The sequence below is a fragment of the Odocoileus virginianus genome, chromosome 6 (assembly GCF_023699985.2).
Source record: "Odocoileus virginianus isolate 20LAN1187 ecotype Illinois chromosome 6, Ovbor_1.2, whole genome shotgun sequence".
Classification (NCBI taxonomy): domain Eukaryota; kingdom Metazoa; phylum Chordata; class Mammalia; order Artiodactyla; family Cervidae; genus Odocoileus; species Odocoileus virginianus.
Genome location: NC_069679.1, coordinates 42,122,929 through 42,150,447, shown reverse-complemented (window position 1 = coordinate 42,150,447; position 27,519 = coordinate 42,122,929). Strand labels below are relative to the sequence as shown.

Genomic DNA, 27,519 nt, shown 5'->3' with positions numbered 1-27,519 from the left:
TCAAGGAAAATAAGCATTTCACTTTTAGCTTAAACTGAGGGCAAATACGTTTTGTTTTGCCCTCAATGCTAATCTTCCTTCAGAACAAATATTTACATGAGGTTTTCTTATCACATGTGTGCTGTTCCAGGAACCTAAGTTTCCAAGCATGTGCTTGTGATGTTTTGGCTGGCCTAAAATTTTCTCAATTTTTGGATCATTTGTGGTGTAATGCGTTCTAATATTAATAGGTTCTGATATTAAAAGTAGAGTAGATAAAAGTCAGTGTAAAACCAAGTATGTAGTTCAGAATTTGATATTTAAAAACTAACGAAAAAAAACCCCTCAAACTCCATGATCTGCCTACTCTTTTCAAGATCCTTATCTAACCAACTTTCCCTGTTTTCCATTTATCTCAACCTTCATCATGGTTTTGCTCTTGTGGATATTCAGACCTACTTCTGAGCCATCATTCCTGTGAGGCATGCTTTCTCATTTTTCTTTCTAAACACTCATTTTTCTTTCTTTCTAAATAAAATGCCTTTTCATTTCTCATAATTTCCTTCTCAGATTTCTTTTTTTTAAAATTAAGCTTTCACCGACCACTGTAACTTCCAGGAATCTTTTCCTTCCCAGACTCTTGATTATAATTTACACTTTGAATCATTTATAGCTTAATATGATTTTACTCATTTTTTTTGTTTGTTTTTGTGTTTTGTGTTGTGCATTGGACTAATGTTCTTAGTAATTAGCCTTTTATGGTCAGGAATTATGCTCTCTATTCTGTCTTATAATAAAGGACCAGACACATGGTTAGTACTTCAGTTCAGTTCAGTTGCTCAGTCGTGTCCAGCTATTTGCGACCCCTTGAATTGCAGCATGCCAGGCCTCCCTGTCCATCACCAACTCCTGGAGTTTACCCAAACTCGTGTCCAACGAGTCGGTGATGCCATCCAGCCATCTCATCCTCTGTCGTCCCCTTCTCCTCCTGTCCCCAATCCCTCCCAGCATCAGGGTCTTTTCCAAAGAGTCAGCTCTTTGCATGAGGTGACCAAAGTATTGGAGTTTCAGCTTCAGCATCAGTCCTTCCAATGAACACCCAGGACTGATCTCCTTTTGGATGGACGGGTTGGATCTCCTTGCTGGTTAGTATTTAGTGAAAACTAATTCATTAGTGGTTTTAATTTGAACTATTAATGATCAGAAATTATATTTAAATAATAGACTTTAGCTTTTTATTAGGTTGTATATATAGTTGTCATAAACTGTGTATACTATCTTGAGGATACTGTGTTATTTCTAATGCGTGTTCCCAGGGCTAATTATATAGATCTTTTTCCAACCGCAGTTCTTCATCCAAACTGAAGAACCCAGAAAACGATTTGAATGACTTCTCAGGTCTTTTTAAAGAATGATACATAGTTGGTATCATTCTTGATGCCTAGGGAACAAGTGAATTTAGTAATTCAGTACTTTGGGTACTAAGACTTAATTTTTATGTGGAACGACAGTTTAGAATGGGACATATGTCATTTCTGTATTACACTCAGTTTCCTCTTGTAGGAATGACTAGCTTGAATCTTTCTATATGTTGAGTTTTATGTCCTTTTCATTTTGAAGAAATAAATGCTGATAAAACTTTCAAGGAACCAGATGAAAGGAACCAGGAACCAGATGAAAGGTTTGCTCTTTTGGTTTATTAAAAGCTATTGAAATGATAGCCCAGTTTTAAGCAGCATTGTTGTCTGCAGATGCAAAATTACAGTTCCCACTTTTAGACTAGACTAATGTAAAATAGGGTAATTTTTGATATTGTAAAAACTCTTAAAATATTTTCTCCCTCTAATCTGTGACTGAAGAGGGAGATAAAATGCTATATCTACTGAATCAAGTATTTTAGGATTATTTTATTTTCTATCTGAAGAAGAATTCATTATTTGCTTACATTTTATACCTAGAAATGTTAAATTTCATCTTTTATTTTTAAAAGTAATTGTTAATTGAGGAAATATCTGAAGTACATAATTAAATTAATACTTTGAGTTTAGCTCTGTTGTTTACTGAGCAAGTCTAAGGGGAAATGCCTAGAGCCTTAGGGGAGTGCCAGCATCCTTTGGGCCTGATGAAAGTCTAAAAGGATATTCACCATTGACAGGATAGTTATTAGTTCCTTAATGCGGGTGGATTAAAGAAGCTTTTGAAGTTAATCATTTGATGGTTAATGATTTACATATAGTTCTTCATTGTTTCTGATAGCATAAGTTATATTTAGATGAATTTTCTTGAATAAGTAGTACTTTGTTTAATAGTTTTGATTAAAATCTTTATAAAATACATTGCAAGTTTTATTTTCTTAAACCTTACCAAATATCTGTCTTTATTGTGGTCACGGATATTTGTTGTACTTTGCTCCAGTAGAGTGACAGTATATTGTTTTACAATGAAGGTTGATAGGGTTGTTTGATTCTATTGTGAATCTTTTCCTGATTACTGTGCACTAACATGTGGCATTTTAATTTTTTATTTGTAAATTTTTAGCGGGACTAACCAATTTTTGACTTTTTTAATGTTGTGAAATCTTTATTCAGTTCTGTGAACCTAACCTGTTAAAAACTGATCTATGGTTAATGAGGTAGGTAAATATTGTTAAAATCAGAGACTGTGTTACTATTTGAAAATAGACCTGAGAGTGGTTTTCACCCCTCTGTTTAAGCTTTTTCTGGATTATTTTCTCTTTGTCTCTGGGTATAGTTGATTGCAGTCACTTGATATATGAATTTGAAATATAAGGGCTGTTGTCATTTCTCCTTTAGGCAACTTTGATATTAAAATTTTTAAACATATTTTTCTCACATGGTAGCAAAATATATTTAAGAAAATATCAAAGTAAATGGTTTATACATATTAAATGTGTTTGAACATGAACTTTAAAGCCAGCCAATTGTTAATTAAAGGTATATCAGGTGCTTATTAAATAATATAAATGTTCAGACATAGAATAGATTAAGTTGACTGAATTTATAATTATTGGTAATGATACTGTTTCATTAAAAAACTCTAATATGCTGTGATAAGAAACATCCTTTTGAATACATTCTAGTCAGTCTGGATGTGAAGAAGCCTTTTTCTGTAAATGAAAGAGGAAAAAACAATTTAAATCATGCCTTTTGATTATTGAGAGTGAGAACTGTGTTGTTGAGAAATTCTTGTCAGGAACACTCTTTGGTTTTGGATGGAACATAATTAGTTTCGTAATTTGTAGAGTTCTGTATAGTTCCTGAAACTCTTGGTTCTTCTTGAGCCCTTCTTTAACTCTACCTTTCTATCTTTTGTGTTTGTGAATCTGTATAGTTCATTGAGTGAGGAGGACAGGCAGAGCTGTCTGCCGAGGACCAGATGTGTCTCTTCCCTCACTGCAGTTCCCTTGGCTTTTTGTTGACCTGTACTTATAAGGGATTTGGCTAAACTCAGAGGATAGGAAGTGGGGAGCCAACTGATTAGGATTTATTCTGGGTTCAAAAAAAATTCATAAAGGGAGAGAGGATGTTCATTATTGAGGATTGGATAGGGGTACTGCCCCAGCTTTTTCAGCTCAGCCTCACCAGGGTAAAAAATGGAGATCATATCAGGGCAGATAATCTCACCATTGGAGCTCTTCTTATCTGAGGAAACTTGAACACAGTAACCATAGTGGAATTGCCAAGAAGTGTGTGTTGTTTCATATTAAGCTAATTAATTGAGGAACTTTTCTTTTAAGTTCTAGATATTTAGAAGTTATCTTTTCTAGATGAAAATATATATCAATATTTGAGCTACTTACTGGTTACTAAGCAAGAATATAATTTTGATTCCTATTTCTTTGGCTTGAGCTTAATTAGAAGCATTTGTAAAAGGTGGCTCCCATTATTTTCTTTTTGATCTATTCGAATATTATTACTTCTAGAGCACTAACCTAAGATGAATTATTGATAGATTGCTTTTCAGTTATTTTGAACAAATAGGAGATATCTGAAAGTGTAGTAACGTGGTTTGACTTACTGAATGAAATGGGTTCCTATGGGAGGGAATGACATCTGACTTAATGCTTTAACAGTATCTCCTTGGCTGCTGTATAGACAAAAATAAAGAAGAAGCCAATTAAGAGACTGTAGAACACATGAGTAAATTTTAAATGTAGGTTGAAAGTAGGACTGATAGATGTTAGGCATCAACAACAGAAGGAATAATTACTGTTAATTGGGAGTGAGAGGACTGAAGGAGGAACACATTCGTTTTCTTCTTCCTTCCTTCCTTTTTTTTTTTAGAAATAATATTGGGAATCCACATTGATGGCTATTAGACATCCAGGTGGAGATGCTAATAGGTAATTGAATATTCTATTCTGAGGTAGTCGTTAGAGGTATGAGCTGGCGATCCCAACTTGGAAGTCACTCTTTTCTGTATTGACATTTATATTGTTTCTACATTTTGCAGTTACAAATAATGCTGCAGTGAATAATCTGGTTCATATGTACTCTTGTATTGCTGGATGCACATCTTCGAGGTGTATTTCCTGAAGTGGAACCTCTGGGTCAAAAAGCAAAGACATACATAGTTTTGTTAGATACTGCCAAAGTCTCTTCCAAAAGAGTTGAGCCCAACTTGCATTCTTCGCAGTGATATTTAATAATGGTCACAGACATTTTAAGTGATGGGAAAAATGATTGTTAGTCACCAGGTATAGGTAATTAACTTCTTTTATAACAACTTCATTGAAATATAATTCACATACCATGCAGTTCACACATTTAAGGTGTACAATTCATAGATGAAGTGTTCAAAATAGGCAAATTTATGAAGATAGAAAAATAGATTAGTGGTTATCTAAACTGAGCTTTGGGCTGACAGATTGTGGGGAGAAGAGGACTGACTGCTAATAGGATATGGATTTCTTGGAGGGGGGTGTGGCTTGATGAAAATGTTCTAAAATGGTGATTTGATGGTTGCACAGCTGTGGTTATACTAAAAACTATTGAATTGCACACATCTGAGTATAAATGGAATTAAAAAGCCATGGGATCCAAGTGAATGTAGATGAAGAAGAGATCAAAAGACTGTGTTTGTACTTCAGCATTTAGAAGTTAGGCTGATGAGCAAGAGAGACTTGAGAATGCATGTCCAGAAATATAGGAGGAAACCAGACAAGTTTGGAATCATGGAAGGCAAATGAAGAGAGCCTTTCAAGGAAGAGGGGGGTACTAACAGTACTAAATGGTTCTGAGGAATCAGTGAAGATGAGGATTGAGAGTTGACCCCTTGATTGTTACAACTTCCAAAGAAGCAGTTGTGGTAGAGTGGGTGGAGGGGACAAAAGTCTAGTGGGAGGGGATTTGGAAAAGGGAAATAAAGTAAAGACAGCAAGTATAGGTTCTTTACCGATGAATTTTGCTCTTGTAGGAAGGATAGAAAAGGGGTATAGCTGTGTGATGTTGGGGAGAGGTAAGTGGATTAAAAGCAATTTTAAATTTTTAATCTTTTTTAGGATTGCATTAACAGCATGTTATATGATCATGAGAATGAGTCACTAGGAAGAAAAAGGAACTGATGATATAAGGAGAGGGAGAATTGTTTGAGTAGGTCAAAGGAAGATGGATCAAGTGTGCAGGTAGAGGGAATGGATTTACAGCTAAGCAAGGACAGCTCATAGGAAAAGGAGAGAAAATGACATATGTTAGGTTATTAGTATGACTCCTATTTTAGAAATACATGGGTGAAATACTGTCATGGTCTTTATTTTACTAATTTTCTCTATATGACTTTATTAAATCTAATAAATCTGTGACTGTCGTGGTTAAAATTGATATTGAAAGGTGGGGAGGAGCTATGAAATGTTTATGCTTAGTGTTAAGAAAACTGTCCAAATACGTTTAATTAAATAATTTTGCTCTTCAAACTAAGCCAGTATTGTCTGGTGGTTCTATTAACTATCAATTGATGGACAAAAGTTTTAAGGTAATATTTGTAAATCAGCAAATCCTAATAATCAGTCAGTTGTATATTATTAGGCCAATAAGTTTTATCATGTTCACTTAATAGTGACTGACTGTGGATGTGGTATAGGTTTATTTTTAAAGTGTTGGATAGAGAATGGAAGGAATTTTTTTTTTAATTGAAGTAATGATTTACAATGTTGTGTTAGTTTCTGGTGTACAGCAAAGTGATTTAGTGATTCAAATGAATATATGTATTTTTCATATTCTTTTCCACTATAGTTTATTATAGGACATTGAATATAGTTCCCTGTGCTATATAGTAGGACCTTGTTGTTTATCCATTATATATATAATAGTTATATCTGCTAGTCCTAGACTCCCAATACAACCCTCCTCTGCCTACCCTTCCTCTGGCAACCCCAAGTCTGTTCTCTCTGTTTGTGAGTCTTTTTCTGTTTCATAGATAAAGTTCATTTGTGTCATATTTTAGATTCCACATATGAGTGATATCATGGTATGTGTCTTTCTCTTTCTGACTTACCTTCACTTAGTATGATAATCTCTGGGTCTATCCATGTAGCTGTAAATAGAATTATTTAATCTGTTTTTTTTTTATGGCTCAGTAATATCCACTATACATATATGTACATATACAAACACGTACATATACCACAATTTCTTTATCCATTCATCTGTCGATGGACATTTAGGTTGTTCTCATGTCTTGGCTGTTGGGATTAGTGCTGCTGTGAACATAGGGAGCATGTATCTTTTTGAGTTAATAGTTTTGTCTGGATATATGCCTGGGATGGGATTTCTGGATCATGGGACATTTATGTTTTTAGTTTCTTTGAAAAACCTCCATACTGTTAGAATGAAAGGAATCTTAAGCTACATCTCGTTTGCAGATTCAATTTTTGTTTAATGTCCTGTAGACAGGAGAGTGAAATTGAATAGGAAAATTGAGATAATAGATCCAAGACATATGGAAATTTAGTACATGATAAACTTGACATTTCATAGAGGTAAAGGTGGATTTTTTAAGAAATGATTAATCATTTGGAAAAAGATAAAATTAAATTCATACCTCACATCATATAGAAAAATAAATTGCAAATGAACCAAAGATCTTAATGTAAATAATGAAACTATATGAATACAAAAAGGAAACATCGATGAATTCTTCTGTAACCTGGGTAAAAAGAAGATTTTCTATGACTCAAAATCCAGGAGCAAAAAAAGGAAAAATTGGTAAACTTCAGTTTATAAAAATTTTAAGTAAGACTTCTGCACGGCAGAAGACCCCCACTAACCCACAAAGCCAAAAAAATACAAAACTTGGAGAAAATATGGATTATATATCATAGATAAAAGGCTAATATACGTCATGTAAAGATAAAATAGAAGAAGATCAAATAGAAAACAGGTAAAAGACATGGGCAGATAGTTCTCACAGAAAGCTATAAAAATTTCCCTTAAACATTTGATAAGGTAATCAGTCTCGCTTATAATAGAAATCTGAGTAAAACTGCACTGAGATGCCAGTTTTCACCTGTGAGATGGACAGAAATTTAAAAGTACAAACACTCTTAGCTGTGAGGAAAGGGGTATTTTCATACTTTGTTGATGGTAATACAACTGGTATTTTGATACCACTGAACCCCCAGTTAGCATAGGATGACTCAAGAACTGGCTTCCTTGCAGAGCAAGAGAGTGAGGGAAGAGGAGTCCGTTATCTAAGGCACTTCAGGACATACATCTAACCACTTAACTGGAACCCTTTTACTACTCTTCCCACAAATCCCTGAAGTCAGAAGGAGGTGGGAATTGTGGTCCCCTTCCTTTTTGGGCCTCAAAACTCTATGATCTCTCTCACCAAGACTGGCTTTTGAGATGCTAAAGACAAGTTAAAGGAGAAAAGTTATCCTTTCCCAAGATAGTAGTGGGACTACAACATGGGAAATGTTTTTGATTGTAGGGGAGTGAATATTTACTAACTGTTTTGTTCTTTGGTAGCAAGTAATGGGGCTCTTTCAGTAAATGGATTCATCAGGCATGTGAAAGCAAAAATCAGGTAATTGGAAAGGCCAAAATTATCTTGTTAACTTAATAATTCTCATTAGCTGTCATTACATAAGCCATGTATTATATATATGTATCAGATGTCATATATTAAATGTTATCACATTTAGAATTATTTTGTTTGTGCTAGCTATTAGAGGATTTTTCTCTGGCAGCACCGTGGTAAAGAATCTGCCTCTCAGTGCGGGAGACCCAAGAAACGTTGGTTTCATCCCTGGGTCAGGAAGATCCCGTGAAAGAGGAAATGGCAACCCACTCTAGTATTCTTGCCTGGAAAATTCCATGGACAGAGGAGCCTAGTAAGCTACAGTCCATAGGGTCACAAAAAGTTGGACACAGCTGAGAGACTGAGCACACACACAATTATTAGAACTGGAATAGAAGGTGATGTGGCAATTGATAATAACATTGTGCTCAGTCGTGTCTGACTCTTTGTTAATGTAGCCCACTGGGCTCCTCTGCCCATGAAATTTCCCAGGCAAGAATAGTGGAGTGGTTGCCATTTCCTACTCCAGGGGATCTTCCCAGCCCAAGGACTGAACCCCTGTCTCTTTCATCTTCTCCATTGGTGGCAGATTCTTAACTACTCAGACCACCTGGGAAGCCCAATAATAAGTCAAATTTAAAAATGAGTTATCCTGTTGGTGAGAATATAAAATGGTACAAGCTGCCTTGAAAATCAGCATGGCCATTCTTCAAAATGTTAATCCTAGAGTTACCATATGACCCAACAGTTCTGCTCCTAAGTTCATACCCAAGAGAGTGAAAACATGTCCACTCAGAAACTTGTAGAAGTGTTTGTATCAGCATTGTTTATAGTAGTCAAAAAGAAAAGATAACTCAAATGTCTGTTGACTAGTGAATGTAGGTATTGTATACCATATAATGGAGAATTAATCGGCCATAAAAATGAAGTAATGATATATGCTACAACATGGCTGAACCTGGAAAACATGATAAATGAAAGAAGCCAGTTATAAAAGATCACCTATGATTCCATTTCTGTGAAATGTCTAGAATAGGCAACTCTGTAAAGATAGAAAATAGATTAGTAGTTAACTAGGTCATGAGGGGTGGCAGGAGTAGTTTGAGGGAGGAAGGGGACCGACTACTAAATGGATTTGGGTTTCTTGAGGGTCTTGTGTGGCAAAAATGTTTTTACAGTGGTGATTAGATGGTTGCATAGCTATGAATATACTGAAAACTCATTGAATTGTAAACTTTAAAAGTGAATTGTGAAGTATGTGAGTTATATCTTAGTGAAGTTGTTAGGAAAGAAGTGAATTATCTATACTTAGTAACTAAGAAGTTTTTTTCCGCATCACTAAAATGTGTATGACCTATTCCTATATACATTGCTGATGAGAATGCAAATTGGCACAACTCTTTTGAAAGAGACTTTGGCAGTATCTAACTAAACTGCTTACCTATTTACATTTTGACCCAGCAATTCCACTTCTGGAAATTGACCCCGAAGATTTGCTTCCAGCAATACAAGAGTGCATGTGGACAAGAATATTCATTGTAGCATTATTTATAATCATAAAATAGTGAAAACAAAATGCCTATGCATAAAAGAACAAGGAAACCTCTATAAATGGATAAGGAGTGATTTTTAGGATTATGTGGTTAAGTGCCACAAGCAAAGTACAAATTAGCATCTATATTATATTACCTTATATAAGAAAGAAGGCAGCATAGGAAATTACACTTATCTGCAAATGAAATACAGGAAGGATAAGCCAGAAACTGCAGACACAGTGAATAGGAACAGGGTGGAAAAAATGAGGAATGGTAGTTGGAAGGACTGATGCTGAAGCTGAAACTCCAGTATTTTGGCCACCTCATGCGAAGAGTTGACTCATTGGAAAAGACCCTGATGCTGGGAGGGATTGGGGGCAGGAGGAGAAGGGGACGACAGAGGATGAGATGGCTGGATGGCATCACTGACTCGATGGGCATGAGTTTGAGTAAGCTCCGGGAGTTGGTGGTGGACAGGGAGGCCTGGTGTGCTGCGATTCATGGGGTCGCAAAGAGTCGGACACGACTGAGCAACTGAACTGAACTGAACTGAGTGGGATTAAAGGAATGGAGGAGGTTGTGACATTACTGAGTGCACTTTTTTGTATGGTTCTGAAGTTTGGAACTATGCCAGTGTTTCACATGTTTGTAAAAAAAATTTATAAAGTTAGAGGAAAAAAAGTGAAAACAAAAATGGGCTAAAACAAAAACAAATGAACTCAACTGGATATCAAAAGAATTATGTAATTATTTGTGGTTTGGTGTGGGGGCAAACTAACAAAACTTTTGAACACAGTGTTTGGACTGTATGGCCTAAAGGCTAAAGACCAAGAGACTTCTTAAAAAATACCCAGTTTATAGGCTTTCCTTTTTCATGCAGAGCTATGGGTTAGTGAATCCAAAACTACTTCTTTGTATACCAGGGTCCAGTACATGGTAATTAAATAGTTTGTGAGTAATAGAAGCCACATTTCTTATTGTTGGAGGAGATAGTTTTAAATATGCTAAGGAAGAAGGCTAGAAGGAAAGAACCTCATGGTATTTGATTGGAGCTTGAAGTACAGATAAACTCATCTTTCTTTCTTCCATCCATCCATCCATCCATCCATCCGTCCATCTATAAAAATAATTACAGATGAGACAGGATTGTGTGTGTATGAGTGAATGTATATCTATGAATATCTGTGTATATGTATATATATTAATTTAATTCATACTCTTCTATATCAATCCTTTGTATGAATCTGCTTCCTAGATGATTTTAGTCAGTAATTTTATCATTTATTAAACTTGGTAGGTAGAATATTACAAAAAAATTCATTTAGATGCTCTCTTTGTTTTTGAAGTTTGGCATTTACAGAATGTATTTGTTAAATACATTTGCTAAAAACATTAGATTTCTAGCTGTTTAATTGTGATTTGTAGGGACCTTCTTGAAATATATTTAGTTTAACTTTGTAAATAGCCCCCTAAATTTTCCTTCAAGAAAAATGTTTGCAATGTTAATAAAATGTTAGTAAAGAACCGCCCATAATAAACATCTCTAGTATGTACAAATAGGAAAAAACATGTCTAGCAGTCTTCACTGGTTAATAGATTAAATTCATTTCAACATTTTGATTTATGTACTAGCATGTAGCAAGGAGATATAAGAAAGCCTTCCTCAGCAATCACTGCAAAGAAATAGAGGAAAACAATAGAATGGGAAAGACTAGAGATCTCTTCAAGAAAATTAGAGATACCAAGGGAACATTTCATGCAAAGATGGGCTCAATAAAGGACAGAAATAGTAGGGACCTAACTGTATGCAGATCAGGAAGCAACAGTGAAAACTGGACATGGAACAACAGACTAGTTCCAAATAGGAAAAGAGGTAGTCAAGGCTTGTATATTTAACTTATTTAACTTATATGCAGAGTACATCATGAGAAACGCTGGGTTGGAAAAAGCACAAGCTGGAATCAAGATTGCCAGGAGAAATAGCAATAACCTCAGATATGCAGATGACACCACCCTTAGGGCAGGAAGTGAAGAGGAACTAAAAAGCCTCTTGATGAAAGTGAAGGAGGATTAACAAGTGGTGCTGGGAAAACTGGTCAACCACCTGTAAAAGGATGAAACTAGAACACTTTCTAACACCATACACAAAAATAAGCTCAAAATGGATTAAAGATCTAAATGTAAGACCAGAAACTATAAAACTCCTAGAGGAGAAAATAGGCAAAACACTCTCCGACATAAATCACAGCAGGATCCTCTATGACCCACATCCCAGAATTTTAGAAATAAAAGCAAAAATAAACAAATGGGACCTAATGAAACTTAAAAGCTTTTGCACAACAAAGGAAACTATAAGCAAGGTGAAAAGACAGCCCTCAGATTGGGAGAAAATAATAGCAAACGAAGCAACAGACAAAGGATTAATCTCAAAAATATACAAGCAACTCCTCCAGCTCAACTCCAGAAAAATAAATGACCCAATCAAAAAATGGGCCAAAGAACTCAACAGACATTTCTCCAAGGAAGACATACAGATGGCTAACAAACACATGAAAAGATGCTCAACATCACTCATTATCGGAGAAATGCAAATCAAAACCACAATGAGGTACCATTACACGCCAGTCAGGATGGCTGCTATCCAAAAGTCTACAAGCAATAAATGCTGGAGAGGGTGTGGAGAAAAGGGAACCCTCTTACACTGTTGGTGGCAATGCAAATTAGTACAGCCACTATGGAAAACAGTGTGGAGATTTCTTAAAAAGCTGGAAATAGAACTGCCATATGACCCAGCAATCCCACTTCAGGGCATACACACCAAGGAAACCAGATCTGAAAGAGACACGTGCACCCCAATGTTCATCGCAGCACTGTTTATAATAGCCAGGACATGGAAGCAACCTAGATGCCCATCAGCAGACGAATGGATGAGGAAGCTGTGGTACATATACACCATGGAATATTACTCAGCCATTAAAAAGAATTCATTTGAATCAGTTCTAATGAGATGGATGAAACTGGAGCCCATTATACAGAGCGAAGTAAGCCAGAAAGATAAAGACCATTACAGTATACTAACACATATATATGGAATATAGAAAGATGGTAACGATAACCCTATATGCAAAACAGAAAAAGAGACTCAGATGTATAGAACAGACTTGTGGACTCTGGGAGAAGGCGAGGGTGGGTTTCAAGAGAACAGCATCGAAACATGTATATTATCTAGGGTGAAACAGATCACCAGCCCAGGTTGGATGCATGAGACAAGTGCTCGGGCCTGGTGCACTGGGAAGACCCAGAGGGATCGGGTGGAGAGGGAGGTGGGAGGGGGGACCGGGATGGGGAATACATGTAAATCCATGGCTAATTCATTTCAATGTATGACAAAAACTACTGTAATGATGTAAAGTAATTAGCCTCCAACTAATAAAAATAAATGGAAAAAAAAAAAAAGCAAGTGAAGGAGGAGAGTGAAAAAGTTGGCTTAAAGCTCAGCATTCAGAAAACTAAGATCATGGCATCTGGTCCCATCACTTCATGGGAAATAGATGGGGAAACAGTGGAAACAGTGGCTAACTTTATTTTGGGGGGCTCCAAAATCACTGCAGATGGTGATTGCAGCCATGAAATTAAAAGACACTTATTCCTTGGAAGGAAAGTTATGACCAACCTGGATAGCATATTTAAAAGCAGAGACATTGCTTTGTCAACAAAGGTCTTATCTAGTCAAGGCTGTGGTTTTTGCAGTGGTCATGTATGGATGTGAGAGTTGGACTGTGAAGAAAACTGAGCACCAAAGAATTGATGCTTTTGAATTGTGGTGTTAGAGAAGACTCTTGAGAGTCTCTTGGACTGCAAGGAGATCCAACCAGTCCATCCTAAAGGAGATCAGTCTTGGGTGTTCATTGGAAGGACTGATGTTGAAGCTGAAACTCCAGTACTTTGACCACCTCATCTGAAGAGTTGACTCATTGGAAAAGACCCTAATGCTGGGTAGGATTGGGGACAGGAGGAGAAGGGGACGACAGAGGATGAGATGGCTGGATGGCACCACCGACTTGATGGACATGGGTTTGGGTAGACTCCGGTAGTTGGTGATGGACAGAGAGGCCTGGCGTGCTGCAAATCATGGGGTTGCAAAGAGTTGGACATGACTGAGTGACTCAACTGAACTAAACAGGAGGAGAAGATATTAAGAAGAGGTGGCAAGAATACATAAGAGAACTATACAAAAAAGATCTTCACAACCCAGATAATCATGATGGTGTGATCACTCACACTCACCTACAGCCAGACATCCTGGAATGTGAAGTCAAGTGGGCTTAGGAAGCATTACTACGGACAAAGCTAGTGGTGGTGATGGAATTCCAGTTTAACTCTTTCAAATCCTGAAAGATGATGCTGTGAAAGTGCTGCACTCAATATGCCAGCAAATTTGGAAAACTCAGCAGTGGCCACAGGACTACGCAAGGTGAGTTCTCACTCCAATTCCAAAGAAAGGCAATGCCAAAGAATGCTCAAACTATCGCACAACTGTACTTATCTCACACGCTAGTATAAGTAATGCTCAAAATTCTCCAAGCCAGGCTTCAGCAATACGTGAACCATCAATTTCCAGAGGTTCAAGCTGGTTTTAGAAAAGGCAGAGGAACCAGAGATCAAATTGCCAACATCCGCTGGATCATCAAAAAAGCAAGAGGGTTCCAGAAAAACATCTATTTCTGCTTTATTGACTATGCCAAAGCCTTTGACTGTGTGAATCACAATAAATTGTGGCAAATTCTGAAGGAGATGGGAATACCAGACCACCTGACCTGTCTCTGGAGAAACCTGTGTCATGAGAAACGCTGGGCTGGAAAAAGCATGAGCTGTAATCAAGATTGCCGGGAGAAATACCAATAACCTCAGATATGTAGATGACACCACCCTTATGGCAGGAAGTGAAGAGGAACTAAAAAGCCTCTTGGTGAAAGTGAAAGAGGAGAGTGAGAAAGTTGGCTTAAAGCTCAACATTCAGAAAACTAAGATCATGGCATCTGGTTCCATCACTTCATGGCAAATAGATGGGGAAACAGTGGAAACAGTGGCTGACTTTATTTTTCTGAGCTCCAGAATCACTGCAGATGGTGACTGCAGCCATGAAATTAAAAGACACTTGCTCCTTGGAAGGAAGTTATGACCAACCTAGACAGCATATTAAAAAGCAGAGACGTTACTTTGTCAACAAAGGTCCGTCTGGTCAAGTCTATGGTTTTTGCAGTGGTCATGTATGGTTGTGAGAGTTGGACTATAAAGAAAGCTGAGCACCAAAGAATTGATGTTTTTGAACTGTGGTGTTGGAGAAGACTCTTGAGAGTCCCTTGGACTGCAAGGAGATCCAACCAGTCCATCCTAAAGGAGATCAGTCCTGGGTGTTCATTGGAAGGACTGATGCTGAAGCTGAAACTTCAATACTTTGGCCACCTGATGTGAAGAGCTGACTCATTGGAAAAGACCCTGATACTGGGATAGATTGAGGGCAGGAGGAGAAGGGGACGACAGAGGATGAGATGGTTGGATGGCATCACCGACTCGATGGATATGGGTTTGGGAGGACTCCAGGAGTTGGTGATGGACAGGGAGGCCTCTTGTGCTGTGGTTCATGGGGTTGCAACGAGTTGGACGCGACTGAACTGAACTGAACTGAACTAACATGTAGCTCATGGCATGATCCTATGATAGGATATGGTAATACTAAAATATTAGTAGTCAACATGTTTTTATCTATAGTTGACAAAAGGTCGGCTAAAGAATTAGAACTATATTGGAGTCATTGGATTTGCTACTGAACACCACATTTAAAGTATATAATTACCATTGTGTAATTATTAAATATAATCAGAACCTTATACTTTGTTTATAACCATACTCCTATACTTTGAGGAAGAAAATATGTGTGAGTCTTAGGTACCTTAATGATTATCAATTATGTAATAATTGAATTTTCTTTTGTTGATTTCAAATTATTAGAATCTCATCCTGGAAAAATCAAATTTCATAATAAAGTATGTCTTGCTCTATAGCCGGTGTGAATATATTAAAAAAGAAAATATTGTAAAACCCCAAACTAATTTTTTGTTTACTGCTATATAATTTGAGGCAGTTCTAGGCATTTATGCCAGACAACTGACACATAACCAATTGCAAGTAGCAGTTTTGATAAAAATTTAGAATTAGGTTTTTTAAAAATAATTCTCTTTGCATCTAAATTATAGCCGGTACATATTGTTTCTCACTAAAAATAGTCAGAGATACTTGGAAAAAATGGCTGGTTTTGTATTTGAAGCAGGAAATGCACAAGATAAACCTGGAACATCTTGTTATACCAGGTAATAAGGAAGGTTAAAGACTACTGGAATCTTTTGAAAAAGACTTCCATGGGCTGAAAATGGAACAGTTTGAGCTTTAATAATTTCTACAATGGTTTGAGACACAACATATATGTTTAAATACAGGATTCATAATGACTCTTTAAAAAATAACAAGTCATACTGTTGGGAATACTGTTGAACCAGTTATTGTTTTAAAAGTTGAAAGAATTACTTATCCTGTCTCTCCTTTGAGAACTGTACCCTTGGGCAGCTACATAGATGATGAGGGGGAAATTTATTTTTACAAAACTATTCTAGCTGAGAAATGGGAAAGGAATTATAAAATTAGAATATCATCACTTTGTAAACCTTGGTAAGTTAATGAATTGAAGCATTGAATATCATGGATTTTAACACTACCAGAGAAAAGCAGCCAGAACATTTGCTTCATGCTGTAAAACAAAATACTACCCATGGAAAACTCTTGCCGCTGCCAGAAAGACGAATTGAACTTCAATCTGATCAACCATCTAAATTCAACTACTAATTTATGGAAAATACAGAAGAAGAAAATGTTAAATACTAATAGCAACTCTTTGCTGGATATAGTCAGAAAAATCCTGTCTGTAGAAAGCTACAAAATAACCAAAAATTTTTTTCCTCTCCTCCCCATATCTCAAAGAACAAACAGGAGGGGCACATTTAAAAATTAAAGTTAAGTAAAATTAAAAACTCAGATCCTCAGTTTTCTTTAGCCATATTTCAGGTGCTTAGCCAGCCATATGTGACTCATGGCTACCATATCAGACATGGCAGGGATGGAAAATTTCCATCTTTGTGGAAAGTTCTGTTGGATTGTTGTATTAATTTCCTAGGGCTTCCAAATAATTTACCACAATCTGGGTAGCTAAAATTACAGAAATTTATTCCCTGACAGTTCTGGAGGCCTGAAGTTCAAAATTAAGGTGTTAGTAGGGCTGTACGCCCTCTGAAGTTTCTAGGGGCTTATCCTTCTTTGCCTCTTCCAGCTTCTGATGGCATTCTGATGTTTTTGGTTTGTGGCAGCATATTAACCCTTAATCTTTTAAGGATACCAGTCATTTGATTTAGAGCCTACTCTTAAATCTAGGATGTTCTTGAGATCCTTAATTACTTCTTCAAAGACTCTATTTCCAAATAAGGTCATATTTGCAGATACTGGGTTTTAGGATTTGAACATAATTTTTTTAAGAGACAGAATTTTAACCTATTACAACAGGGCTACTAAACCTTAAAAGGGACTTGAGACATATCAAACAATTGCAGTGTTTGGACTCTTTGGATTCTGATACAAGGAAACGTTATAAAATTAAAAATTATGAAATGAGGGAATTCCCTGGCAGTCCAGAGGTTAGGATACCATTCTTCCACTGCTGGAGTCATAGGTTCAATCGCTGGTGGTCTGGGAACTAAGATCCTGCATGCTATGTGGTGTGGCAAAGGGGGGAAAATGTCACTTCAAAAAACTGTATAAAAATTATGAAATGATCGTGCATTTGGATAATGAATATCTATATTAAATTTTGTTAGCTCTTTTATGGGTAGTAATAGTGTTTAATCCTTTTTAAAGAAAACTTTTATTGTTTAGAAGTAAAGCAATATTTACAGTTGAGATGAAATGATATATTGGAAATTTTTCAAAATAATGCAGGAATGAGGAAATGAATAGGTTATGGATCAGGGGCTGCAAGCTACAACCCAGGTAGCTTACAGCCTGTTTTTGTAAATAAGGTTCTGTTGGAACAAAGCTATGCCGATTCAAGTACATATGGCCTATGGCTACTTTTGTGCTATGAAGGCAGAACTGAGTAATTTGAAAAGAGACCCATGGACCTTGCAAAACTGAAAACATGTAGTGCGTGACATTTTACTTAAAAGTTTGTGGACTCCTGCCTGGTATAGTTCAAAAGAGGTAGACAATGAATTGATAATAGTAAAAGCTGTCTCTTTTTTTGTATATGTTTGAAATGTCCCATAATACGTTAACTTTTCTGAAAAATAATAGTTGAATGTTTCTCTGATTTGAGAGCAAAAAAGAACTATGTTTTAACAAAAGAGAAACTCAAAGGAAAGTATGTAAATATTTTATTCTAGAAAAAGTTCTATTTGTGATATTTTATCTCTGAGGTATGAAATGACTGTGGTAAAAAGATAACATTTGTTAAATCTGACTGTTGGAAACATGAATCTTACATTATTTTGTATTTATCTGTATGCTGAAATATTTTTAATTAAAAAAAAGCCAAACTCACATCTTACAAATGTAAGTTAAAATGTGTAAGGGCAAACTAAACATTTGAGAAAGAATTTATAATATATAACAGCAGTTTGAGAGCCTTAATATATACACATCCTTTATAAATTTCCAAGAAGGAAAAAAAAATCTCCCTGTTAGAGAAATTAGAAAAGGACACATATAGTATTTGCCAATAAAGGCAGTTGGGCAACTTGCATATGGGAAAAAAGAGAGAGACCATAAGGAGAAAAGTTAATTAAAAAATAGACACCGTTAAGATTTAAAAAATATATATGTAAATATAAAATCTCTCACCACTATATATGGGGAGGGAGGAGAACTATGTATGTATATGGAGAAAGTTAAATTTGTAGCTTTGCTATTTTTTATGTATATTTTGGCCAATCAGATTGTTTTGAAAGTAATATTTTAGGGTAAGCTGATGTTTCTAAAATTTAACAAGTGAAGAAAGGATATATAATCTATTTTTCATTATTGAGTTTGTTGGTCAACAGAAATTTCTGTTCATGTTTAACATCTTGTGTATACTGATTGTTGAAATGCTTCTCTAGAGGTTCTTAAACTTCAGCCTATGTCATAGTCTCCTAGAGGGTTTGTTCTATAACATGACTCTTGACCTCATCCCCAGAGGTTTTGATTCACTGGGTTAGGGATGGGGCAAAGGATTTCTATTTTTAACAAGTTCCCCTGTGAGCTGATGCTGCTGATTTTGAGGGACCACACTTTAATAATTGCTGCCTTACAGTGACGAGAAAAGAGAAGGTGAGGAAAAAAAGATATTTGTATATAGCAACTATATACAGAGGATTGTATTCAGTATCTTATAATATTGTCTTTGATGCACAAGGTGTTATGATCAGTTGAATATACAGTATATGAAAAACATTCCTTTTTTTTTTTTTTTTTAAGAGAATCATTTGGAGCCTTAAGCTTTGTATGTGTAACTTGTATAGCTTTGGTATGTAGGTGATGATTTCATTGATTTAGGCCTAACTTGTTTGAACAATACTGAGCTTTTAAAATTTTTTTGAAGTATAGTTGACTTATTAATACAATGTTGTGTTAATTTCTGCTGTGCAGCAAAGTGATTCAGATGTATGTATATGTATACATATACACACATTATTTTTTAAAATATTTTTCTCCATTATGGTTTATCATAGGATATTGAATATAGTCCTCTGTGCTATACAGTAGGATCTTGTTTATCCGTTCTATGTATAATAGCCTACATCTGCTAACCCCAACCTCCCACTTCATCCCTTCCCCAACCCTGTCCCCTTTGACAGCCACAAGTCTGCACAAGTCTTAGCTTTTTGTAGATTATTGAGTTGACGTGTTATTTAGGTGAATGAGAATGACTTCAGAGTAGAAATAGTGAGAAGAACAAGTGATATAAAGAAAAAGTATTATTCTACTAATGTAAAATTAAGCAGGCAAAGCAAAACACTACATTTTTAGGGAAATATATTTGGTAAAGTTATTTTAAAAACCAAGGGAATGATAAAGCTAATTTCAATATTGTAGTTACCTCCCAAGGGAAGAGTATTTATACTCCATTATTTGTATTTATTACTTTATTTATATGGTGTAAATACATTAAAAAAATAATATTCAGTAAGAGTAATTAAATCCTAAAGTAAAATGCTCCATTTCCTTCAAATAGGAAAAAAATAGGAAACAAAAAATCTTGAGAAGAGTTAAGACTCCCTTACACTCTTAGTTGGGCCTGCTAAATACCCTAGGCTGGCACTGTATGTTAGAACTTCTGCAGTGATGAAAATTTTAAAAATCTTTGTTAAATGTGCCTAGTAAGTGCTTGAAATGTGACTAGTGCAGTTGAGGCAGTGCTTTAAATTTTAATTATTTGAAATTTATATTTAAATAGGCATATGTGACTGATGTCTATCATACTATTACAACAGACAGTTTAGAACATGGTTTAGCCCTTGATTTAATAATCTGTTAATAATTCTCCTATTGAATATTCAGTGTTTGGTTTGCTGACGTTTTGCTTAGATCACTGAAATTTGTATATTATCTTGTGTGCTTTGACTCATGCTTCTTATGTTGATTGGTAGCAGTTTGATTTACTTATCTTGTACCTTTTATTCCAAAAATTGAGTCTTCAGGATCAGTAGCTCCTGGACTAAAGTTTATTGAAAACATAGTATTTTATCAGTTATAATGTGTTTTGAAATTTTCACAGGTTGTTATTTTTAATGTTAGAATTTTATGACTTGATATTCTGTTGATTTCTACTTAAGATATTAATCCATTGACTTTTCTGAGCCCCAAACAAAATTCTTTTTATTTTGTAGCTTGAGTCTTTCAGCAAGTATTACTTGTTATGAACCATGCATTCTTGAGAATTGGGGAATAATAGAGGAAATAGGCTCTGACTTATGATGTGAGCATATTTGGTAGTATTTTTAGAAAGAAAGCACAGTGTGCTTGAGAGAAACACTGGATGGTCATATAGTGGAGGAATGAGAAGAAGATAGTATATGACCGGGAAGAGACCAAACAAAAATGTTTATATATTTTTATTTCATTATTTTGACGCTTGATGGTAATGGAGATTGTACATCAAAATTCTTAAGTGTTCCTGTTACTGTGTAAATGAGGTATTTTAATTCACCAAAGGACTCATAGAAAGAACTTATAACCAAATGTCTGACAACTCAATTTTTTTAAAAAATAAGGCAAAATTATCTAAAAATACACTATACAAAGAAGATATGTGAATGGCTAACAGTACTTGTAAACATGTTTAGTGTCATTAACATTGATATCAGAGAAATGCAAATTAAAACCACAATGAGTCACTCTATAATCAATTAGAATGACTAAATTAAAACACCAACAATAAATCATAATACCAAATATGGCTGTGTCTATGGAGCAACTGCAATTCTCATGTCAAATGGAAATGAAAATATTCTAGACACCTTAGGAAAGCAGCTTGACACTTTCTTACAAATTCAGCGTACACTTACCATATAACCCAACATTCCCACTCCCTGGAATTCATCCAAGAGATATAAAACATGTATATACATTTTTTTTTTGAGAATCATCATAGAGGACTTATTCATAATAATACCAAATGGGAAATGACCCAAATATTTATCAACTGGAGAACAGATTTAAAAAATAATACACAATACAGATAACTCACATCTACATAAAGGAAAAGTACTCAGCAATCAAAAGAAACAAAATATTGATAAGCATGTACATGATTATATCTCAAAAGCATTAAGCCAGTTGAAGTAAAACACTACATACTGATTCCTTCTGTGTGAAACTTCTCTGTCCTAATGATAGTTATTGGTTTTACCTATTTAATATTACAGTTTAGTCTTCATGTTCCAGCTTTGTTCTTCATCCTTGGTTGAAAGCTTATTATGGTAATAGGTGTTTTTCAAATATCTGAAACCTGTCATGAAGTGATTAGAAGTGAATCTGTTTTCTCTGTCCATTTGGAGCCGATAGCATCCTTGATTCAGATTCCCCAGATGGATGTCTGCTTTTTGCTCTTACTCGTTTTACAGACCCGCTTCCTTTACTTATTTATCACTTTGCCCAAATTCACAAGATCTGTAACTTAAGCACTGCCTTATATCTGACTTTTGGGTCCGGTTCACAAGAGAGAACATTTGATTATTAATAAGCCAATGGATTGACTAGTCTCAGATTAATCACCCCTGTTTCGTCTAGTTGGGATTAGGGTATGTGATCGTTGACTGGTATGGCTGCCTACGCTGCACATTTAACTGAGTAGAATTTGTGATGTGACATTATACAAGTAATTAAATGAATTCTCCATATGTTAGGTTTCTTTGATTACCTTTATGTATGGTCATTAACATGTTTTTTAAGCACTTATAAAAATATACAGTGACAGGTAATGGTACTGCAAAGATGACTAGAGGCAGGTATAATCCTTGCCCCCCAGGAGTTAGAGTCCTAGTGGAACTAAGGGAGTGGGAGTGACACATAAACAATAAAGATGATGTAATACAGTGATAATAAGTAGGTAACTGATACAAGTAGACTACTTGATAGTCATATCAAGTAAGGATGTAGAGTTGGATTTCTGTCCCTGCAATAAACAGTATGACCTTGAGTAAGTTTCTTAAAATATCAAAGTACCAGTCTTTAAAAAGAGAGTGACGCACAATTTCATTGTGTCACCCCAGAATAATGTACATGAAAGTGTAAAGTGTAACAAAAATGTTATAATTGTTTTATTGAACTATTTCATTGCTTTCAGTTTTAGTGTAATCTAGTAATTTTTGAAAGACTAAATTTTTTTTTTTTTCTACTGCTGTAACCTTAGAGGATATGTCACCTTTTTGAGACTTGACTTTTGCTTTCTTTTTCATGTGGAAGTAAATTTTGTTGTGAATTTTAATGTATTGCCCTTTCCATATTACTTGCTGATCTCTTAGTTCTTCTGATAGGTACTTTGCTTTTTTGTCAGGCTCTTTCCTTGTACATTTTTTTGCTTTTCTGTATTTTTACTTTTCTCTTTGAATTTAACATTTATTTTTGATGCAAATATTTGAAGCTTTACTTTTATATGTAAGTATTCTTTGTGTATAGTATTTCTACTAAGTTGCTTTATTTTTAAAATCAATATTGTTGCTCTTGTTTTGTATTAGCTCAGGTTTATATTGATGTATCATTATTAATTGATTAGTCAGGAGTAAAGGCATCTGTCACTTGCGAATCTGTGTATTTTTCCTCCCAACTCAACTACAGGTTTTATATTTTAGAAATCAGATATTTTTATGCTTTCAAGTTACATTGCTTTCTGTAGTTTATTCTGTTGGGAAATATGAAAACGATTATTTTGTTTTTCATTTGAGGCAAATACATGCCACTGATTGGAAGTCGTGTGTGCGTGCGTGCTAAGTCGTTTCAGTCATGTCGGCTTCTTTTTGACCCTGTAGATTGTAGCCCACCAGGCTTCTCTGTCCTTGGGATTCTCCAGGCAAGAATACTGGAGTGGGTTGCCATTCCCTTTTCCAGGGGATCTTCTGACCCAGGAATTGAACCTACATCTCTTACATCTCCTGCATTGGCAGACATTCACCACTAGTGCCACCTGGGAACTCTTGATTGTAGGTCTTGTATTATTAAAAAAGGTGGTCCCTTACATTGGATGGTCACTGTATTGGATAATTGGCATTTTACATTGACAGCTATCAGCAAAATTAGCTCTTCAAGAAGGTGACTGATAAATATGTGTTATTTATTTACTATATGTGTCTTGTGTAATGAATGATACAGTATAGTTATGGGGTCTAGAATTTAAACAGTGGCACTCATTGATATGAAAAAAGCATATAAATTTTTCTTTTGCAGTACTGAAAATGTCATTTCTAAAGTAATTATACACACATGTACATACAGAAAGTGAAAAAATATAAATAAGCAAAAATAAGAAAATTAAAAACACCATATTCCCATCACCTAGAGATGACATAGTTAATACTTTAGTGTTCTTCTAGATATTTTTCTGTGTGTGTATATGTATACTTGTATTTCTTTACTGGTAATATATTATTTTGTACATGTTATTTTAATATATGCTTTTTTATGTTAATTTCTTCTTTTCCGTATCAGCAAATTTTTATCTTACCTATCCATGCTCACATTTTTTCAGTTTATTCTAAACTGTTATTTGCAGTTGATCTGTTCAAGAGAGGTCCAATCCAGAATAACTATTCAAGTCTTTTAAATCTAGCACAGCACTGCCCCCTGCCACCCCACACACACCTTTTTCTTGGCACTGACTTTGATTAGCCATTGCCTTTTGTTGTGCATGTCTCTTTTGTTGGGGGCGGGTGGGCAGGTGAGGTGGCATGTTTAGTTGTGTCCTGTTGGTGGTGTTTAGATTATTCCTCTGTATCTTTTTTTTTTTCCCAGCTCTCTATATCTTGTATTTTAAGTAAGCTCATAATTTTAAATTTAGCTACAATATAAACTCTTCTTCTCAATAATCTTTTAACCAGATCAGTATGGTAACTACAAATATTGAATGATTTTTGTCCTCATCTTCCTTCTTGTTCGAAGACTAGAAGAGTTTTCATGAACACATTTTTTAAATTATGTTAATAAAAAAGAAATCTAGATTCACTTAGGTCCACAAATATTATTATCTGTGTGCTAGTCTGTCCAACTCCTTGTAACTCTATGGACTGTAGCCCACCAGGCTCCTCTGTCCATGGGATTCTCCAGGCAAGAGTACAGGAGTGGGTTGCCAAGCCTTTCTCCAGGGGACCTTCCCGACCCAGGGATCGAACCCGTCTCTTAGATCTCTTGCATTGGCAGGTGGATTCTTTACCACGAGCGCCACCTGGGAAGCCATTATTATCTGTAGCCTGTGATAATCTACTTGAGTATAAATTCAAGTTATCTCTAGGGTTTTCTTTAAAAATACTTAATAAAGCATTTAAAATAATGTTTTCTTTAAAAAGGAAAATGTGAAGCAGGTGCATTGCTGAACCATTTGCATACCTTACCTTGTATTGATAGAACATTATTGATCAAACTAGAAAGTCTTAATTACAAGGTCAGTTCTTAAAATTTAGATCACCACATGTTTCAATTTTGGGAAACGCATATTGCGGAGTACAAAATGTTTTAATGATTACTTAAGAAAATGGATTCCTGAGAGATTTGACATTTCCGTATATTACTTAGTTGAATTTTACTGCTTCTTACTTTGTATTAATAATTGGGAAAGTGCTAATAGATTCTATCATACCAAATCTTAAAATCCGTAGGCTACTGAAACATGGAAATATTAATAGATGTATCTAAAAATATAAAATAGGAAGTATGAACCTTAAAACTTAATATTTCTGAAAATATCATTGGTGATTTTACAGTTGTGAATTTTGATTTTTGGAAATACAGGTGTAGGGATTCAAACTGCAAACGAAGATGAGTCCTTACATATTTTTATATCTATTAACCCAGGAGAGTAAAATAAACTTTGAACAGAAATGATTTATAGTGCTTGCTTTGACAGTATATATAATAAAATTGGAATGATACAGAGAAGATTAGCATGGCCGCTATGCAAGGATGACACACAAATTTGTGAAATGTTTCATATTTTGGGGGGTTTGACAGAAAACAACATTCTGTAAAGAAATTATCCTTCAATTTAAAAAATGCATTAAAACATTTATGAAGATTTTACATATTTCAAATTAGATGAGCATTATGCAGTGAATTTGTGTTTATTAACCCTAATTACTGAAAACATTGTACCCCTTCCCAAAAAGTTTCAATGTAGTGGTTTTATTATTATTTTATCCAAATTGAGTAGTTTATGTCTTCTTTCTTCATGTGCTTACTACTTTTCTGATTTTATCACTTAAGACTAATGGATGCCTGCTCATTTCTCATTATGGACCAGAGACAAGTGTGGATGTGTGAGCAAGGGAAAAGCTTTGGAAAATCTTCCCTTATTCAGTGATTATGTCTGATCCTTTGCTGTGCTCTTTAAAACCTAAGGCATGAGCAAGGCTGAGCTCTCTGACTTGGATCAGGGTATCCTTTCCTAATTTAAATTCTCTTCCACATCAGACATAGGAGTCCTATTTCTAATACCTAGTTTTAATTTTCTTTCCTGTGCTTTAATTACAAAAGCCTCTACACCTGCTTGGTCATACTCCTTGTCATGTATGTATATATACATATGTACAAGACACATACATATATATAAACAATCTTTAGATCCCTCATTTTCTAAATATACCTCACTTGAATAGTTGAGTTTGAATCTCTTAGTTGAGGCGAATGCAATCAGAAGTGAATCTGCATGTATACAGTTAATTAGTGGCCCATTAGCTGGTAAGGACAGTTAATGGTTTGGAAAGAATGTGTATAAGTTTACATGTAACACAGTAATATATCTGTATATAGAAGGTGACCTTGATTTATCAGGTTACAAAAGTAGCATTACAGAGACAAAAGGAAAATTTCTCCAATCCAATTTAATCTTAAGCAGTTACTTTTTGTTAGTTTTAAACGATCTTTTAGCTGTTTTCTTAAGAAATGTAGATTTTCCTTCATAACCATTATTTAGTTGAAAAATCAGTTATATTGCTCAGTATTGGGCCAAATCACCATCATCTACTCTGGTTATTGACCCCTAAGATCCTTAGAATATGCTATCATTAGGAAGTAGAGGGTAAGAAGGGCACCTCTCCTGATAACTGAGGTTGCTTCGTCTACCAAGAATTCATGCTATTTCCTAGCCCTTCCACCCAAGTTCAGTTCAGGAAGTACTTGCTGAACATCGTTCATTTGTATTTGAGCACTCTTGATGGTTTGGGTTGGCCTCAAGTTAGAGTACTGACTGTTGTGGAGGAGGTTAGCCTTATCGCAGGGCATGATGAGCAATGATAAGAATGACTGTGGAGTGTCGGAGGGAAGGAGGTAAGGTATAAGTCACCCCAAGGTGGGCAGAACTCAGAATGCTTGAACTTCAGTTAATATTTTGAAACATACCTCTTTTAAACCCCAAATGTTAACTTGAAAACTGTTGGCTTAGAAGACACTTCTTTCAAGAGAAAATACGAATATCATTAAAAAAACAAAAAAACCCAACTCATTTATGGCCATTAGCAAATTCCCATGATAGACGCAAGCAAGAAGCTATGATCATTGACTTCCAGATCTATTTCTTTTGTTTCACTGTCCATTATCCTGGGTTGCTTCAAGGTTCATTCCCACTCTTTAAAATCTCAGTGTGTTGATTTAAAAAACCAGAAGAAAGAAAAAGACAGGGGTCAGATTTAAGGGAATGTGGGACTAGAGGGGCTAGAGGGAAGGAAAGCTGGAAAAGCCAGGCCAGGAGTATTAATCCAGTGTTTACACAGTAAGGAGAGTGATTTCTTTATATGATTAGTAAATTTTCTATGATGGAGATTTCTGAAAAGAAAGTTCTGAAATTATTTGTAAAGCAGCAGCATGCATAAAGTATTAAACTTTTCAAGAAGACAGTTTTGAAGAACAGCATAGTTTTGGTTTAAGTGTTGACATGCTTATTTAGAAAAGAATTAGTCTTGCTACAGATCATATTAAATGGTTTAAAATAGCTGATGAGTAGAACAGCTGTTGGTTGCAACTCATGATTCCATGATGAAGTATAGAACTCATGGTCCAATTTTCAGTATCAAGCTGTTTTCTCTGTCTTTGATTCTAGCCACCATTGAAGTCAAACATACTGGGGCTTGTTGAAGTCTCAGAAGTAATAATGTAGAGGGATCAGAGGATTATTATTTTA

At 35.3% G+C, this 27,519-nt stretch overlaps 1 protein-coding gene and 1 non-coding gene across 6 annotated transcripts in view; both read left to right on the top strand.

Moving 5' to 3' along the window:
- Positions 1 to 27,519, top strand: part of TCF12 (transcription factor 12) — a 390,369-nt gene that overhangs the window by 39,013 nt on the left and 323,837 nt on the right. The gene's annotated exons all lie outside the window — the stretch shown is intronic.
- Positions 25,236 to 25,342, top strand: LOC139035742 (U6 spliceosomal RNA). The gene has a single exon (XR_011488461.1). It is a non-coding gene; the product is annotated as a U6 spliceosomal RNA (small nuclear RNA).